This window comes from Lissotriton vulgaris, chromosome 10, assembly GCF_964263255.1.
Source record: "Lissotriton vulgaris chromosome 10, aLisVul1.2, whole genome shotgun sequence".
NCBI classification, from domain to species: domain Eukaryota; kingdom Metazoa; phylum Chordata; class Amphibia; order Caudata; family Salamandridae; genus Lissotriton; species Lissotriton vulgaris.
This window is the reverse complement of record NC_141698.1, coordinates 337,685,207-337,701,989: the sequence shown is the minus strand read 5'-3', so window position 1 is coordinate 337,701,989 and position 16,783 is coordinate 337,685,207.

The window sequence follows — 16,783 nt, the reverse complement described above, 5'->3', positions numbered from 1 at the left end:
CTCCTGGGACTATCTAATCCTATAACATATCCCCCAAAAGTCTAGCAGGGGCCTGTTGATAGCTATCGCACTGGGCGCAGCCACACAGAATATCCTTGCGAACTGGCACTCCACCTAGCCGCCGACACAGTCCGGATGGCTACAGAGGCTTTGGCAGGTGCTGGGAATGGAAAAGCTCACCCTAACTCTAGCGGGCAAAGGGTCTGACTTCCCAGAGTTGTGTGCCCCTTCTTGACCTTGCTTACGGTGGAATTCAGAGAATTGACATGCTCCCGATACCTCAGACTTCTTTGCCTTGCTGATACCCAAATTCCACCAGCTAGCTCCTCGCGTAATCCCAAGCAGCCATGTTGATCTCCTGAGCACTCCCTTTTTCCCCTTTTTTTTCTTTTCAGTGGACGAGTGAGGGATGGGGGGGGCGAAGGAAGGTAGAGTTGGGTTCAACTGTTTGTTCTGTTTTTTCCATCCCACTTATTGTTTTTTCCCACAGACCCGCTCCGCTCATCTTACTTTCGTAATGTTATCTATTGCGACATTTATTGTCTTCATTGCACTGTCTTCAGGGAGTTGAGGGTCTTTTTGTCTCTTGTTTAAAATGAATAAAATATTTAAACCATAAAAGGGTGATTCCCAAATTGCTAAAATACCCCCAGAGCATAGGCGACCTCCTAGACTGTGCTGCTGCCCTCTGGGAAGGTAGACTAGAGGTAGCACTATCTGTGGAATATGTCACACGATTGCGCTACACTTACTTACGGATTCCAAAGGAGGTCCTAAGTTGAGTAACAATAACTTCTGTTGTTCTAAATGCCATAAAACTGCAAGACGGTGGTGGCAAGCTCTCTATAAAAAACTTTATGTTATAAACAATATGTTAAAATGATGGGCCGAACAAGTGGCCACCCCAGATCTAGATGAAGACATCATAACTTTGACTAATTTACAAGCAGTCTGAAGTGAGGGAGAGCCCCTGCGCCTCACCCCCACCCTTCATCTGAAAGTGGAGTCTTGTCTCTGTCATCCACGGGGGCCTGACCTCAGCCTGCCTGACACAGAAGCAAGAGCAGGCTGCCGGCTGGGTCAGATGTCGCCTTTTGTAATTAAAATTCACAACAGAAAGAAAAAAAACGACGGTATTGTGATTCAAGAAGCTATTGTCATTCACTTATCAGGTCCTGGTTGCTCCTGTTTATTTATTGACTCTGTGTCTCTTTATTTTCTGTCTTGTAAACACTTAATCTGCTTGTTTTAAAAAACCTTTTCACGTCTCTCTCTGTCTTTCTGTTCCCTTTTACTGGCTTGGCTTTCTTCTGAGTAAATCTGCAACCCAGCAAGTCAAGTCGTTGCTTTACTTTGTACGAGTTTCTCATTCCCGAGCTCCTTTTCGCAACTTCTCGTGTATATAAAGAAAGTGCACGGCTGCTGCTCTTGTTCTTGTCTGTCGAGTGTCAGGTTGTGAGGTAGAGGAAGCGGTTACAGCTGGACTTTTCCAGACATACGTGACGCCGTGTGAACACTTATAGCGTCTCTAATGGGCCCGTCATATTTTCATATATGCTCAGAACGAGAAAGGAAGGGAAGAAGGGGGGGAAGGAAGAAAGCGGGAGGAAACAATGGAGGGACAGGGCTGAGGGAAAGAAAAGATGGTGTAGGGGAAAAGCAGAGATAGAAATGAAGTAGAGGACAAAGGGGAGGGGAGAGTAGGGGATGGGACAGGGAAGAAAGGAAGGAAGAAAGAAAGAAAGAAAGAAAGAAAGAAAGAAAGAAAGAAAGAAAGAAAGAAAGAAAGAAAGAAAGAAAGAAAGAAAGAATGAATGAATAACGGAGGGGGATAGAAGGGGGATAGGAAGCATGAAGAAGAAAAGAAGATAAAAAGGAAGAAAGGCGCAGAGGGAAAACCAGAAGAGGAAGGAAGGCAGGAAGGAAGGAGTGGTAAATGATGAAAGAAGTAGCGTTGGTGCAATTCTTCAAAGGGTCTCTATTTTGTGTTAAAGAGAGGGAGCAAAATGAATTTTGGAACTTCCAGCTGAGGGTTTATATTAGTGCAGGCGAAAGATGGAAAAAAGAATGAAATATAGAAAGAACGAAGCATGATAGTAGACAAGTAAAAGAAACAAAACAAACAATATAGTTTTTCCTTATATCCCCAACCTTGTACTCTACGCCATACACTCTACCCCACTCCATTTTATGCTAGTGCACTCTACTTTATGCTATTGCACTTTGTGCCACTACACTCTACAGCTCTCTACTCTCCACCACTGTACTCTACGGCACTGCACTCTAAGCCATGGAACTGTACTCTAGACCACTGCACTCTGTGTTACTCTACTCTGTGCCACTCTACTCTACCCCATTGAACTATTCCCCACTCTACTCTAATTTACACCACACTACACCACTGCACTCCACTCTGCACCACTCTACTCTATGCCTATGCACTCTATGCCCCTCTACTCTGCACCACTCTGAGCCATTGCACTCTACACCACTGCACTCTATGCCACTCTACTCTACTCTGAACCACTCTACTCTTCGACACTGCACTCTACAACATTGCACTCTATGCCACTCTACTCTACTCTACTCTGCACCACTCTGCTCAATGCCACTGCACTCTACTTGGCTGTACTCTACACCCCTCTATTCTACGTCATTGAACTTTATGCCTCTGCTGTCTATGCCCCCGCACTCTACTGTGCACCACTCTACTATATGCCACTGCATTCTACACCGCTCTACTCTACACTACTCTCTCCACTGCACTCTACTCTGTATCACGCTAGACCCCTGCACTCTACACCACTGTGATGTACTCTACAGCACTCTGCTCCATGCCACTGCACTCTACTTGGCTGTATTTAACCATCTCTCTATTCTGCATCACTGCACTCTATGCCTCTGCAGTCTATGGCACTTCACTCCATTCTGCATCACTCTACTCTATGCCACTGCATTCTACGCCACTCTACTCTACTCGAAAAACAACACGAGAGCCAATGCTGAGACAAAGTTAGTCCACGAAACTGGGGGGACAATAGGGGTTTGAAATAAAGCAAAACCACCTGCTTGATTTCTTTAGAAACGTATCAAGATTTATTCTCTTTCAAAATATTTTTTGCTTTGTTTTTTATGAGTGCAAGGAGAAGCAAACAGTTTCATATATACAATCAATACAAAAGTACAAAACATGAATATTTCAGACATTCAATCAAGCATGGCCGTCCAGTCATCCACAAACATTCATACACAAAACATCATAATCAATAAACAAAAAGAAACAAGAAAATCCAGATGGAACCACGTATTTGGTCAAACATAAAATGGAGAAAATCCCTTTGGGTGATGCAATTTTTACAGTCCTTTAAGTGTATTTACACAGGGAGAGTCGTTCTCACGACAAACTCAAAGATGTTCTGTCTTTGAAACAGCAAATAAAGACCAGATACGGGAGTAGAGTGGTCGACGCGTTTCGAACCCCACTTATTAGGGGGGTTCTCCTCAGGACCAAATGGTTCTGTAAAAGTAATAAAAGAGTGCTTAGGGGGGAGTGTTCAAACACGATTACAAATGAGAGACTCAAAATCCAGTGGGAACCACATCCTACCTTAGCCAATGGACCAAAGATTCATCAATATTCAAAAAGCGGCAGATCAAGAAGGTTAGAAAGTAGAATGCTCACAGTAGCTGAAATCAAAAAGAAATACGTGTGCGGTTTTAGAATCTAGCAATCGCTGTGCCTCATTCAAACTTAGTTGCCCTGAGCGGTGTTCTTACCTGCGCTTCATCCGGCTCAAGGCTTGCCGGAGAGTCCCTGCTTGTCCTTCGTTCTGGAGGAACGGTGTTCAATTTTCTGAAAAGAGGACGGAGGGGGGCATAAGTCATAGTAGTGAATCACACTTACACGGGGTTATCTATCTATCGCGTCAGACTGGGGACGTACCGATAGAAAACAGGCGTCTGTTCTTGTTTCCAATGTGCGAGTGACGGAAAAATCGCTGCCGGTTGGGAGTGCAACTTCCTGTTAAATAGCCCCATGTAATTCTGGGACTTGTAGTTTTTGGATTCCGCCGGGAACTACAAATTGGAAGAATGCCAAAGATATCTTAGACTGGGCCAAATTTAGCTGGTATTTCTATAAATTTCAGCAATCTCATTTAGGCCTTTGGACGCTGTGTTGAATTTCATAATGAGTAAAGCCTCACGTTGGGACAATCTCGCGTCCACGTCTCCTCCTCTCGGATCTTTCTCAATTTTTGAGAGTACTGTCCATTTCAGGTCAGATTGCTCATGTTTCATCCTAGACCAATGGTTGACCAGTGGGGCATTTTCAACCCCTTTCCTGATCCTGGATTTGTGCTGGGTGATCCTGTTTCGGACTTCCTGTGTAGTTTTCCCTATATACACCAAAGGGCACGGGCAAACAATGGCGTAAACTACATTTTTGCTTTTGCAATTTGTAAACGTTTCATGTTTCCAATAGATGTTATTAATACTGAAAACAGATTCTTCAATTGTCTCATTGCAGCAAGTGCACGTTCCGCACTTGTGGTGGCCCTTGGTAGGTGGGAGTCCGAATAGGCTTTGCAAAGTTGGTGCTTTGGTTGTGGGGAGGGCAGCTCTGACTACATGATTGGCTATGCTCTTTTCTTTTTTGTAAGCGAACAGAGGGGGGGAAACAAAGTCCTCATGGAGACCTTTGAGTAAATGCCAATTAGATAGAATCAGTTTTTTGTATGGGTTGGCTGCTGGGCAGAATGTGGTAACGCAGACAAGTCTTTTGAGATCTTTTTTGGCTCTCTTTTCCAATAGGGTTTCTCTAGGAGTCCACCAGGCTCTTTTGAGAGAGTTCCTCAAAAGTTTTTTGGGGTAACCCCTTTGCATGAGACGTTCTCTAAGCTCTCCAGCATGTTTAAAGTATTCTTCCTTATTTGAACAGTTACGACGAATTCGTAAGAATTGTCCGTAAGGAAGGTTCTGTTTCAAATTGCGTGGATGGTTGCTGGTATAATGTAACGCCTTGTTTCTATCCGATGGTTTTCGAAATAGGGTAGTTGTGAGTCCCTGTGTTGTAGATTCCACTTTAACGTCCAAAAATGTTATGGACTCATTGGAGGCTGTGGCTGAAAATTGAATATCAATGGTTCTTGAGTTCAGCCATTCGATGAATTGACTCAATTCTTCCTGGTTGCCAGTCCAGGTCAGGAACACGTCATCGATATACCGCATATAGTTGGTGATGCGGGAGCTGTAGGGATTGTTGTTGTATATGAATTTCTCTTCATATAATCCCATAAACATTATGGCCAGCTCTGGGGCAAAGGGGCAGCCCATAGCTACCCCTTTGGTTTGGAAGAAAAACTCAGAGTCGAATGTGAAAAAGTTCTTCTGCAGTGCAAATCGGGATAAATCCAGTATAAATTCAGTGGGGACCCTTACTGGTCTTTCTCGACTATTCAAGAAATAAGTCATGGTTTCCAGAGCCTGATCTTGAGGTATTTGTGTGTACAACGACACTACGTCAAGGGTAACCAATAACTGGGTACTACGGTCGAAGGTAGTGTTGGTTAGTCGATTTAGAAATGCGGTGGTGTCTTGCAAATGGGCTGGAATCATATCGATAAATGGTTTAAGGAAAAAATCGATATATTTAGCCACCGGTTCAAAGAGAGAGTCGCAACCCGATATTATGGGGCGGCCTGGTGGATTATGCTCATCTTTGTGCAATTTTGGAAGGGCATAGAATACCGGAGTTCGAGGGTTCTTATTCTGTAGGAATGATAATTCCTTGGGTCCAACAAATCCTTCGTCAAAGCCTTTTTGGATGACTTCAAACAATTGGTTTCTAATATCCACAGTGGGGTCCTTACCTATCCGTCTGTAACAGGCTTGGTCATTTAATTGACGATGAACCTCTTGTTTGTATTTATTCACGTCCCAAATGACGATCGCTCCGCCTTTATCGGCCTGTTTGACCACAATTGTTTCGTCTTTCTTGATTGACAAAAGTGCATCTCTCTCAGTCTTAGATATATTGTACTTCACAAAGGTTTTCCTTTTTTCCAAGTCTGAGATTCCAGATAGTATGGTGTTTTCAAATGTTATTACTTCCTTTGGGATCTTCGGGCCTTTGGGGCAAAATGTAGATTTCCTTTTTAAACCTGTGACTTCCTCTAGTTGTTCTTCATTAGAGTCTTGGAAAAATGTTTTGAGCCGTATTTTACGGCAAAATTCAAGCGTCTCAAGTTTCATTTTGACGTAATCCGTAGGGCGTGATGGAACGAAGTTAAGGCCTTTGGTGAGTATAGATCTTTCAGCAGGTGACAGAATTCTGTCAGAGAGATTGAAAATCGGAGAAGTGGTTAATTCTTGTAGAATTTCTGACGTGTCCTCATTTCCCATGGTTGAGGTGCTCGCGTTCGGCCCCGGGGTTTCGGTTGGCCCCGTCCTAAAAAAGGCTGCTGGTTTTGCTGCTGTTGTTGGTATTGTCCCTGTTGGTTATCGTTCCTATTCTGGAATTGTCTATTGGAATTATCAGGTTCACTTCCCGATGAAGAGGATGTGTCAGAGAAGGTGAGGTATTTCTGGCGTGACCTTCCCTGATTGACCTGTAGATACCGTCGTGAGTCCGCTCGGGTGTAAAAGTCCTTATTTAAATAAGGATAGATGGATTCTAGCGAAAAACTCTTTTTATCAACTTCAAATTTGTTGTTTTTTTGAGTGACAGTAAAGTCTTTAAATTCCAGGATCTCTTTCTCTATCTTTTCCAAAAGGGTTTTAGAGTCCGAGATGAGTTGATTGTTTTCGATTTCCCTCTGTAGGGCGGCAATTTCCTCTAGTTCTTTCTGGGAAATCCTATGTGCTGCTTCGATGGTAAGGACCATAAGGTCCCTACTGCATTTAGTCTCGATTCCACTGAATCCTTTTTTGTATTCCGGGTCGTCCGTGAAAACAACTGGAATGTTTCTGATGACTAGTCCTGATGGAATTGTTCCTGCACGAAGGTGCTGGAGTAAAAAATGGCCGTGAAGATCCGTGCGGATCTGTTTTTTGCGGAGGCAGGTTAATTTGTCCGACTCGTTCTGTGTGTTGGCAGTGAGGCTAAGGGATGCAGAAGCAAACACTGGGGGGTCTCTCATTAGATTTCGTATATGCTCCTCGCTAAAAGCAAGCGTGTCTTCTTCAGCCATACCAAGTGCGCCCAAACAGAAATAATAAGTGAAAGTGAAAACTTAGAAGAAAAAGATCGGAGAATTGAGTGAAACAATCAAATATGACCTCACACTACTGTCCCAAAACTGGGCATAACAAAACAGTTCAAACAACAATTACCCTGTGGCAGGAAAAACCTGCCCAACAGGACCTCGCGAGCACTTGCCCGCAAATAAGCCAAAACAACTACACAGGGTCCTGACTCCTAACTCAGCAAGGCTGAGTTAGGAGTCAGGACCCTGTGTAGTTGTTTTGGCTTATTTGCGGGCAAGTGCTCGCGAGGTCCTGTTGGGCAGGTTTTTTCTTCTAAGTTTTCACTTTCACTTATTATTTCTGTTTGGGCGCACTTGGTATGGCTGAAGAAGACAGAACTAGAGCTGAACTAGAGGAAATTGCCGCCCTACAGAGGGAAATCGAAAACAATCAACTCATCTCGGACTCTAAAACCCTTTTGGAAAAGATAGAGAAAGAGATCCTGGAATTTAAAGACTTTACTGTCACTCAAAAAAACAACAAATTTGAAGTTGATAAAAAGAGTTTTTCGCTAGAATCCATCTATCCTTATTTAAATAAGGACTTTTACACCCGAGCGGACTCACGACGGTATCTACAGGACAATCAGGGAAGGTCACGCCAGAAATACCTCACCTTCTCTGACACATCCTCTTCATCGGGAAGTGAACCTGATAATTCCAATAGACAATTCCAGAATAGGAACGATAACCGACAGGGACAATACCAACAACAGCAGCAAAACCAGCAGCCTTTTTTAGGACGGGGCCAACCGAAACCCCGGGGCCGAACGCGAGCACCTCAACCATGGGAAATGAGGACACGTCAGAAATTCTACAAGAATTAACCACTTCTCCGATTTTCAATCTCTCTGACAGAATTCTGTCACCTGCTGAAAGATCTATACTCACCAAAGGCCTTAACTTCGTTCCATCACGCCCTACGGATTACGTCAAAATGAAACTTGAGACGCTTGAATTTTGCCGTAAAATACGGCTCAAAACATTTTTCCAAGACTCTAATGAAGAACAACTAGAGGAAGTCACAGGTTTAAAAAGGAAATCTACATTTTGCCCCAAAGGCCCGAAGATCCCAAAGGAAGTAATAACATTTGAAAACACCATACTATCTGGAATCTCAGACTTGGAAAAAAGGAAAACCTTTGTGAAGTACAATATATCTAAGACTGAGAGAGATGCACTTTTGTCAATCAAGAAAGACGAAACAATTGTGGTCAAACAGGCCGATAAAGGCGGAGCGATCGTCATTTGGGACGTGAATAAATACAAACAAGAGGTTCATCGTCAATTAAATGACCAAGCCTGTTACAGACGGATAGGTAAGGACCCCACTGTGGATATTAGAAACCAATTGTTTGAAGTCATCCAAAAAGGCTTTGACGAAGGATTTGTTGGACCCAAGGAATTATCATTCCTACAGAATAAGAACCCTCGAACTCCGGTATTCTATGCCCTTCCAAAATTGCACAAAGATGAGCATAATCCACCAGGCCGCCCCATAATATCGGGTTGCGACTCTCTCTTTGAACCGGTGGCTAAATATATCGATTTTTTCCTTAAACCATTTATCGATATGATTCCAGCCCATTTGCAAGACACCACCGCATTTCTAAATCGACTAACCAACACTACCTTCGACCGTAGTACCCAGTTATTGGTTACCCTTGACGTAGTGTCGTTGTACACACAAATACCTCAAGATCAGGCTCTGGAAACCATGACTTATTTCTTGAATAGTCGAGAAAGACCAGTAAGGGTCCCCACTGAATTTATACTGGATTTATCCCGATTTGCACTGCAGAAGAACTTTTTCACATTCGACTCTGAGTTTTTCTTCCAAACCAAAGGGGTAGCTATGGGCTGCCCCTTTGCCCCAGAGCTGGCCATAATGTTTATGGGATTATATGAAGAGAAATTCATATACAACAACAATCCCTACAGCTCCCGCATCACCAACTATATGCGGTATATCGATGACGTGTTCCTGACCTGGACTGGCAACCAGGAAGAATTGAGTCAATTCATCGAATGGCTGAACTCAAGAACCATTGATATTCAATTTTCAGCCACAGCCTCCAATGAGTCCATAACATTTTTGGACGTTAAAGTGGAATCTACAACACAGGGACTCACAACTACCCTATTTCGAAAACCATCGGATAGAAACAAGGCGTTACATTATACCAGCAACCATCCACGCAATTTGAAACAGAACCTTCCTTACGGACAATTCTTACGAATTCGTCGTAACTGTTCAAATAAGGAAGAATACTTTAAACATGCTGGAGAGCTTAGAGAACGTCTCATGCAAAGGGGTTACCCCAAAAAACTTTTGAGGAACTCTCTCAAAAGAGCCTGGTGGACTCCTAGAGAAACCCTATTGGAAAAGAGAGCCAAAAAAGATCTCAAAAGACTTGTCTGCGTTACCACATTCTGCCCAGCAGCCAACCCATACAAAAAACTGATTCTATCTAATTGGCATTTACTCAAAGGTCTCCATGAGGACTTTGTTTCCCCCCCTCTGTTCGCTTACAAAAAAGAAAAGAGCATAGCCAATCATGTAGTCAGAGCTGCCCTCCCCACAACCAAAGCACCAACTTTGCAAAGCCTATTCGGACTCCCACCTACCAAGGGCCACCACAAGTGCGGAACGTGCACTTGCTGCAATGAGACAATTGAAGAATCTGTTTTCAGTATTAATAACATCTATTGGAAACATGAAACGTTTACAAATTGCAAAAGCAAAAATGTAGTTTACGCCATTGTTTGCCCGTGCCCTTTGGTGTATATAGGGAAAACTACACAGGAAGTCCGAAACAGGATCACCCAGCACAAATCCAGGATCAGGAAAGGGGTTGAAAATGCCCCACTGGTCAACCATTGGTCTAGGATGAAACATGAGCAATCTGACCTGAAATGGACAGTACTCTCAAAAATTGAGAAAGATCCGAGAGGAGGAGACGTGGACGCGAGATTGTCCCAACGTGAGGCTTTACTCATTATGAAATTCAACACAGCGTCCAAAGGCCTAAATGAGATTGCTGAAATTTATAGAAATACCAGCTAAATTTGGCCCAGTCTAAGATATCTTTGGCATTCTTCCAATTTGTAGTTCCCGGCGGAATCCAAAAACTACAAGTCCCAGAATTACATGGGGCTATTTAACAGGAAGTTGCACTCCCAACCGGCAGCGATTTTTCCGTCACTCGCACATTGGAAACAAGAACAGACGCCTGTTTTCTATCGGTACGTCCCCAGTCTGACGCGATAGATAGATAACCCCGTGTAAGTGTGATTCACTACTATGACTTATGCCCCCCTCCGTCCTCTTTTCAGAAAATTGAACACCGTTCCTCCAGAACGAAGGACAAGCAGGGACTCTCCGGCAAGCCTTGAGCCGGATGAAGCGCAGGTAAGAACACCGCTCAGGGCAACTAAGTTTGAATGAGGCACAGCGATTGCTAGATTCTAAAACCGCACACGTATTTCTTTTTGATTTCAGCTACTGTGAGCATTCTACTTTCTAACCTTCTTGATCTGCCGCTTTTTGAATATTGATGAATCTTTGGTCCATTGGCTAAGGTAGGATGTGGTTCCCACTGGATTTTGAGTCTCTCATTTGTAATCGTGTTTGAACACTCCCCCCTAAGCACTCTTTTATTACTTTTACAGAACCATTTGGTCCTGAGGAGAACCCCCCTAATAAGTGGGGTTCGAAACGCGTCGACCACTCTACTCCCGTATCTGGTCTTTATTTGCTGTTTCAAAGACAGAACATCTTTGAGTTTGTCGTGAGAACGACTCTCCCTGTGTAAATACACTTAAAGGACTGTAAAAATTGCATCACCCAAAGGGATTTTCTCCATTTTATGTTTGACCAAATACGTGGTTCCATCTGGATTTTCTTGTTTCTTTTTGTTTATTGATTATGATGTTTTGTGTATGAATGTTTGTGGATGACTGGACGGCCATGCTTGATTGAATGTCTGAAATATTCATGTTTTGTACTTTTGTATTGATTGTATATATGAAACTGTTTGCTTCTCCTTGCACTCATAAAAAACAAAGCAAAAAATATTTTGAAAGAGAATAAATCTTGATACGTTTCTAAAGAAATCAAGCAGGTGGTTTTGCTTTATTTCAAACCCCTATTGTCCCCCCAGTTTCGTGGACTAACTTTGTCTCAGCATTGGCTCTTGTGTTGTTTTTCTAGTTAATTTGGGCTCAGCCTTGCTGAGTTAGGAGTCAGGACCCTGTGTAGTTGTTTTGACTCTACTCAACACCACATTTCTCTACTGCACTTTGCTCTGCATCACTGCACCAGTGCACTCTACCTGACTTGGCAGTTCGGGCTGGACTTTTCCCATGAGGCACTGGGTCAAGAAAGATTTCCATATAGTTCGGTCTGAACTGGCGTGGTGAAGTGAGCTAAAGAACGATGATGGATTCCACCCAGATCTGTGACTGGGGGTGAGTGTCTGAAAAGTTTCAGTGCTCCGTCCATCATCTCCTTGTGTGCTCCCACCTGTTCACCTTCCATATTGCTTCTTTTTCCTCCCATCCCCTACCTTGTACTCTACGCCACTGCACTCTACCCCACTGCATTTTATGCTAGTGCACTCTACTGTATGCCATTACACTTTGTGCCCCTACACTCTACAGCTCTCTGCACCACTGTACTCTATGGCACTGCACTCTATGCCACTTCACTCTACTCTGCATCACTTTACACCACTGCACTCCACGCCACTGCACTCTAAGCCATGGAACTGTAGTCTGCACCAATGTACTCTAGACCACTGCACTCTATGTTAATCTACTCTGCACCACTCTACTCTACCCCACTGAGCTATTCCCCACTCTACTCTAACTTACACCACACTATTCTATGCCACTGCACTCTACTCTGCACCACACTAATCTATGCCTCTGCACTCTATGCCCCTCTACTCTGCACCACTCTAAGCCATTGCACTCTACGCCACTGCACTCTATGCCACTCTACTCTACTCTGCACCACTCTACTCTTCGACACTGCACTCCTCCACATTGCACTCTATGCCACTCTATTCTACTCTTCTCTGCACCACTCTGCTCAATGCCACTTCACTCTACTTGGCTGTACCCTACACCCCTCTATTCTACATCATTACACTTTATCCCTCTGCTGTCTATGCCCCTGCATTCTACTCAGCACCACTCTACTCTATGCCACTGTACTCTACACCGCTCTACTTTACACTAATATTCTCCACTGGAGTCTACTCTGTATCACTCTAGACCCCTGCACTCTACACCACTGTGCTGTATCTACATCACTCTGCTCAATGCCACTGCACTCTACTTGGCTGTATTCAACCATCTCTCTATTCTGCATCACTGCACTCTGTGCCTCTGCAGTCTATGCCACTGCACTCCACTCTGCATCACTCTACTCGATGCCACTGTACTCTACACCACTCTACTCTACTCAGCACCACTCTTCCCCGCTGCACTCTGCTCTGCATCACTGCACCAGGGCACTCTACCTGACTTGACAGTTCGGGCTGGACTGTTCCCATGAGGCACTGGGTCAAGAATGATTTGCATATAGATGGGCCTGAACTGGGGTGGTGAAGTGATCTAAAGAACGATGATGAATTCAACCCAGCTCTGTGGCTGGAGGTGAGTGTCTGAAAAGTTTCAGCACTCAGTCCATCATCTCCTTGTGTTTGCTGTGTTTGCCCAAAGTTGGCAGGGTATGCCCAGGTGTAGGTCTCTTGCTCACTCTCTCTGCCACTGGATTTAAGCTAGCCTGGCTGATGAAAGATGTTACCCCGAAACCGGTCCCAGTATACTTGTTTCTGGTCCAGGTAAGACCTGGCTTGACAGTTCGGGCTGGACTGTTCCCTTGAAGCACAGGGTCAAGACTGTTATGCATATAGCTGGGTTTAATTGAGGTGACAATGTGAGCTAAAGAACGATGATGGATTCAACCTCGATCTGTGACTGGGGGTGAGTGTCTGAAAAGTTTCAGCGCTCTGCTCTTTATCTCCTTGTAATTGTCCTGTGCACTCTATGCCACTCTACGGTGTTCTACACTCTGCTCCATGCCACTGCACTCTATGCCAGTCTGCACCAATCTACTCTATACCACTGTACTCTATGCTACTGCACTCTACTCTGCATCACTCTACTCTATGACACTGCACTCTATGCCACTACACTCCATGCCACTCAACTCTACTCTGCATCACTGTACTCTATGGTGCTGCACTCTAGGTCACTGCACTCTATTTTGCACCACTATATACTGTGCTACAGCACTGTATGCCACTGCACTCTAATGCTACATCACTGTACTCTACACCACTGCCCTCAATGTCATTCTACTCTACTCAACACCACTCAGTTCTATGGCACTGCACTGTATGCCAGTCCACTCTACTCTACCCCATTCTACTGTGTGCCACTCCACTGTACGCCACTCTATGCCAGACTACTCTATGCCATGCCACTCCACCTCACTCATTGCCACTCTACGCTACTATACCCCACTCCACCCTATACCACTCTTCTCTAAGCCACTCTACTCTGTGCCACTCCAAGCCACTCTATTTTCCTCAACTCTAAGCCACTTCACATTGTGTACCTGTGCTCCCCTCTACACCACTCCACTCCACTATATGCAATTTTCTGCCATGCCACTCCACTCTACTCCACCACAGTCCACTGTATGCCACTCCATGCCATTCTAGTCTACCCCATTCGCCCCTATGCCATTCTACTCTGGCCACTTCCATCCACACCACTGCACTCTGTACCACTTTTCTCTATGCCAATCTACTCTATGCCACTCCACTCTATGCCACTCCACTCATCTATATGCCACTTCACTCTACTCCACTCCACTGTAAGCCACTCTACACTATTCCACTCTACACCACTTTTCTCTGCATCACTCTATTCTTCGCCATTTCACTCTATGTCACTTCTCTCTATGCCACTCTACTCCACTTCACTCTTTTCTACTCTACTCTATGCCACTTCCCGTTACATCACTTCAGTCTGCGCCACTCTACACCACTCTATGCCATGTCACTCCACACCCCTCTATTCTACTCCAGTCCATGCTGCTGTACAGCATGAAAGACACTGGTAAAGCCAACAGCTCTTGCGTAGGCGAAACCTATTGGCTTTGCCATTGCATGTTTATTCCTGCATTCAATGGTACTGGTTATGTGCACTGCAGGGCAAAAATGTCAGTGTTGGTCCTTTGATCTATGTCCTTCCCTTTCACATGCCTTCTTACCACCCCCTTTTGTACCGCTTTTGGCCACCATAAGTGTGACAGGGTATGCTCAGACGTGAGTCCCTTGCTCACTTTGCCACTGGATTCAAGCAAGCCAGGCTGAAGACGGCTGGAATGCCAGAAACCGGTCCTCGGAAGCTTGTTTCCGGTCCAGGGAAGACATGGCTTGGTAGTTCGGGCTGGACTGTTCCCATGAGGCACAGGGTCAGACTGATTTGCATATAGCCATGTCTGAACTGGGGTGGCAGAGTGGGCTAAAGAACGGTGATGGATTAAACCCAGATCTTTTGACTGGGTGTGAGTGTTTGATTGATTCAGATGCTCCGTCCATCACCACCCCCTTTTGTACCGCAAATAGGACTTCCCAGCGCTGATATCTATATAGGATCTAAGGCCAGCATTCATTCAATCTGTCTAATTTTCCAAAAGTGGCCATATTACAGATGATTTTGGTTCTCTTCGTTTACTTTTGGAGCTTATGTACTGTTATGAACTGACCAGTTGACATAGCTATACTGCTGTTCATGACTTTTATTTGAAAGTTTTGTTCTATCTTTTGTCCCCATGAATTTTCTTTGTGATTAACTTCAATACAACCAATTCCAAATATAACCTCTTCTTGCTGTGTGTTTCTTCTCTACATTGTATTGTTTTACATTTTTTTTTTTATTGGTGATTAATGTCAAAGTAATCCTGTGGATACACTAGGTTTAATTCAGTAAATAACCTACAACTTATAATCATTATACTTAAGTCAATTGATCAATTAATAAAATCCCTTGTAGTCACCCCTCACTCTAATCATATTACAGATGCAGCACATTTACTGGATTGTGCTGGCTGCACATTTCAAATGATGCGCACATCGCAATCCAGGAAAATAGGCCACGTTATGGTGAATGTGCTGCCCCAGGACAGCCACGAACTTGAGCTGCCCTAGTGGCAGTGCATTCATGTGAAAAACTGAGTGGCTGCTTTAAAGCAGCTCCGTGTTTCACAGTGCAGGCTGCATTCTGCCTGCACTTTACAGGGGATTAAAGAGCCTTGCAGACGGGTGCAATCAGTGACTGCACCCACCTGTAAGGGGATGTCTGGGGGATCAATGGGACCCCTCCAGAGGGCTGCTATCAGGGGGTGCACTGACAGTGCCCCACATTTTAGGTGGTGCACTCCGTGTGCCTCCTGAGAGCTTCTTTGCCTCTGCACCCGCATATGTAATACAGCACGGAGGCAGATGCAAAGGGATTCGAAATAGCCAGGAGTTAAATGTATTGCTGATCCCAATGCCAATGCTTTGGTAGATTTTCTCAGAGAACTTTTTCTCAGAGAGGGGTTCCCTCATTATTCGATTTCAGACAATGGTGTTCAATTTACTAATGATTTAGTGGAAGGTTTTCTCAAGTCTGGTTATGTTGAGCATCTTAAAACCTCCTTTTATCATCCTCAAACCAACGGGCAGGTCAAACGCATGAACTGTGTTTTGGTGCATAGTGTCCAGTGAGCAGTTCACAACAGGTGTGTGGTTGTTAATGCTATAAGGTCCATGTTATGGTTTTACCATACAACTCCACAATCTCCCACACAGGTTTCTCCTTTTAACTTGTTGAAAGGGACGAAGCCAGCCACCAAAATCTGCCTGCGATGGATGAGCAAATGCGTCAAGTTCGGGATTGAAGTCAGATTGTATGATGCTGATGCAAGGAAAATGTAGAGGTGGCCAAGTTAAAATAAAGCATGCAATTTGATAACAGTAATAGAGTCAAGTCATGTGATGTTAACGTAGGGGATGCTGGGTTTATCAAGAAAGGATGTTATGTACACAAAAGTGGCAATAAGTTGAATGGTCCATTTATTGTGGACAAAGTGTGTGGCAACGCAGGGGGGGGGGAATGGTTCCTGTTGGTGGAATAAGAGAGCATGGTTAAAATGATTCATGTGTCAATACACCCGGTGGAAGTGGAAGATCCCCGTAGCTCTTCTCAGGTATCCAAATCCGCAAGTAACCATAGCAGAAAAAGTTCTGTGGAAGGAAAGGAAAAAAGGTGTGAAGCTGGAAATGTACTGCGAAGGTGTGGGCGATGTTCAAGGGGGCCCGTCAGGTTCAGGCAATGATAGTTGTTATAGTTGTGTGATTTTCCATATTATTTTCTTGCTCCTATGTTATTATATTTTACTTATTTTATCACAAGCTGTGTTTTGTTCTTGCTGCTGCATGTGTTTATGTTTCATTTATTGTCTATTTCTCTTG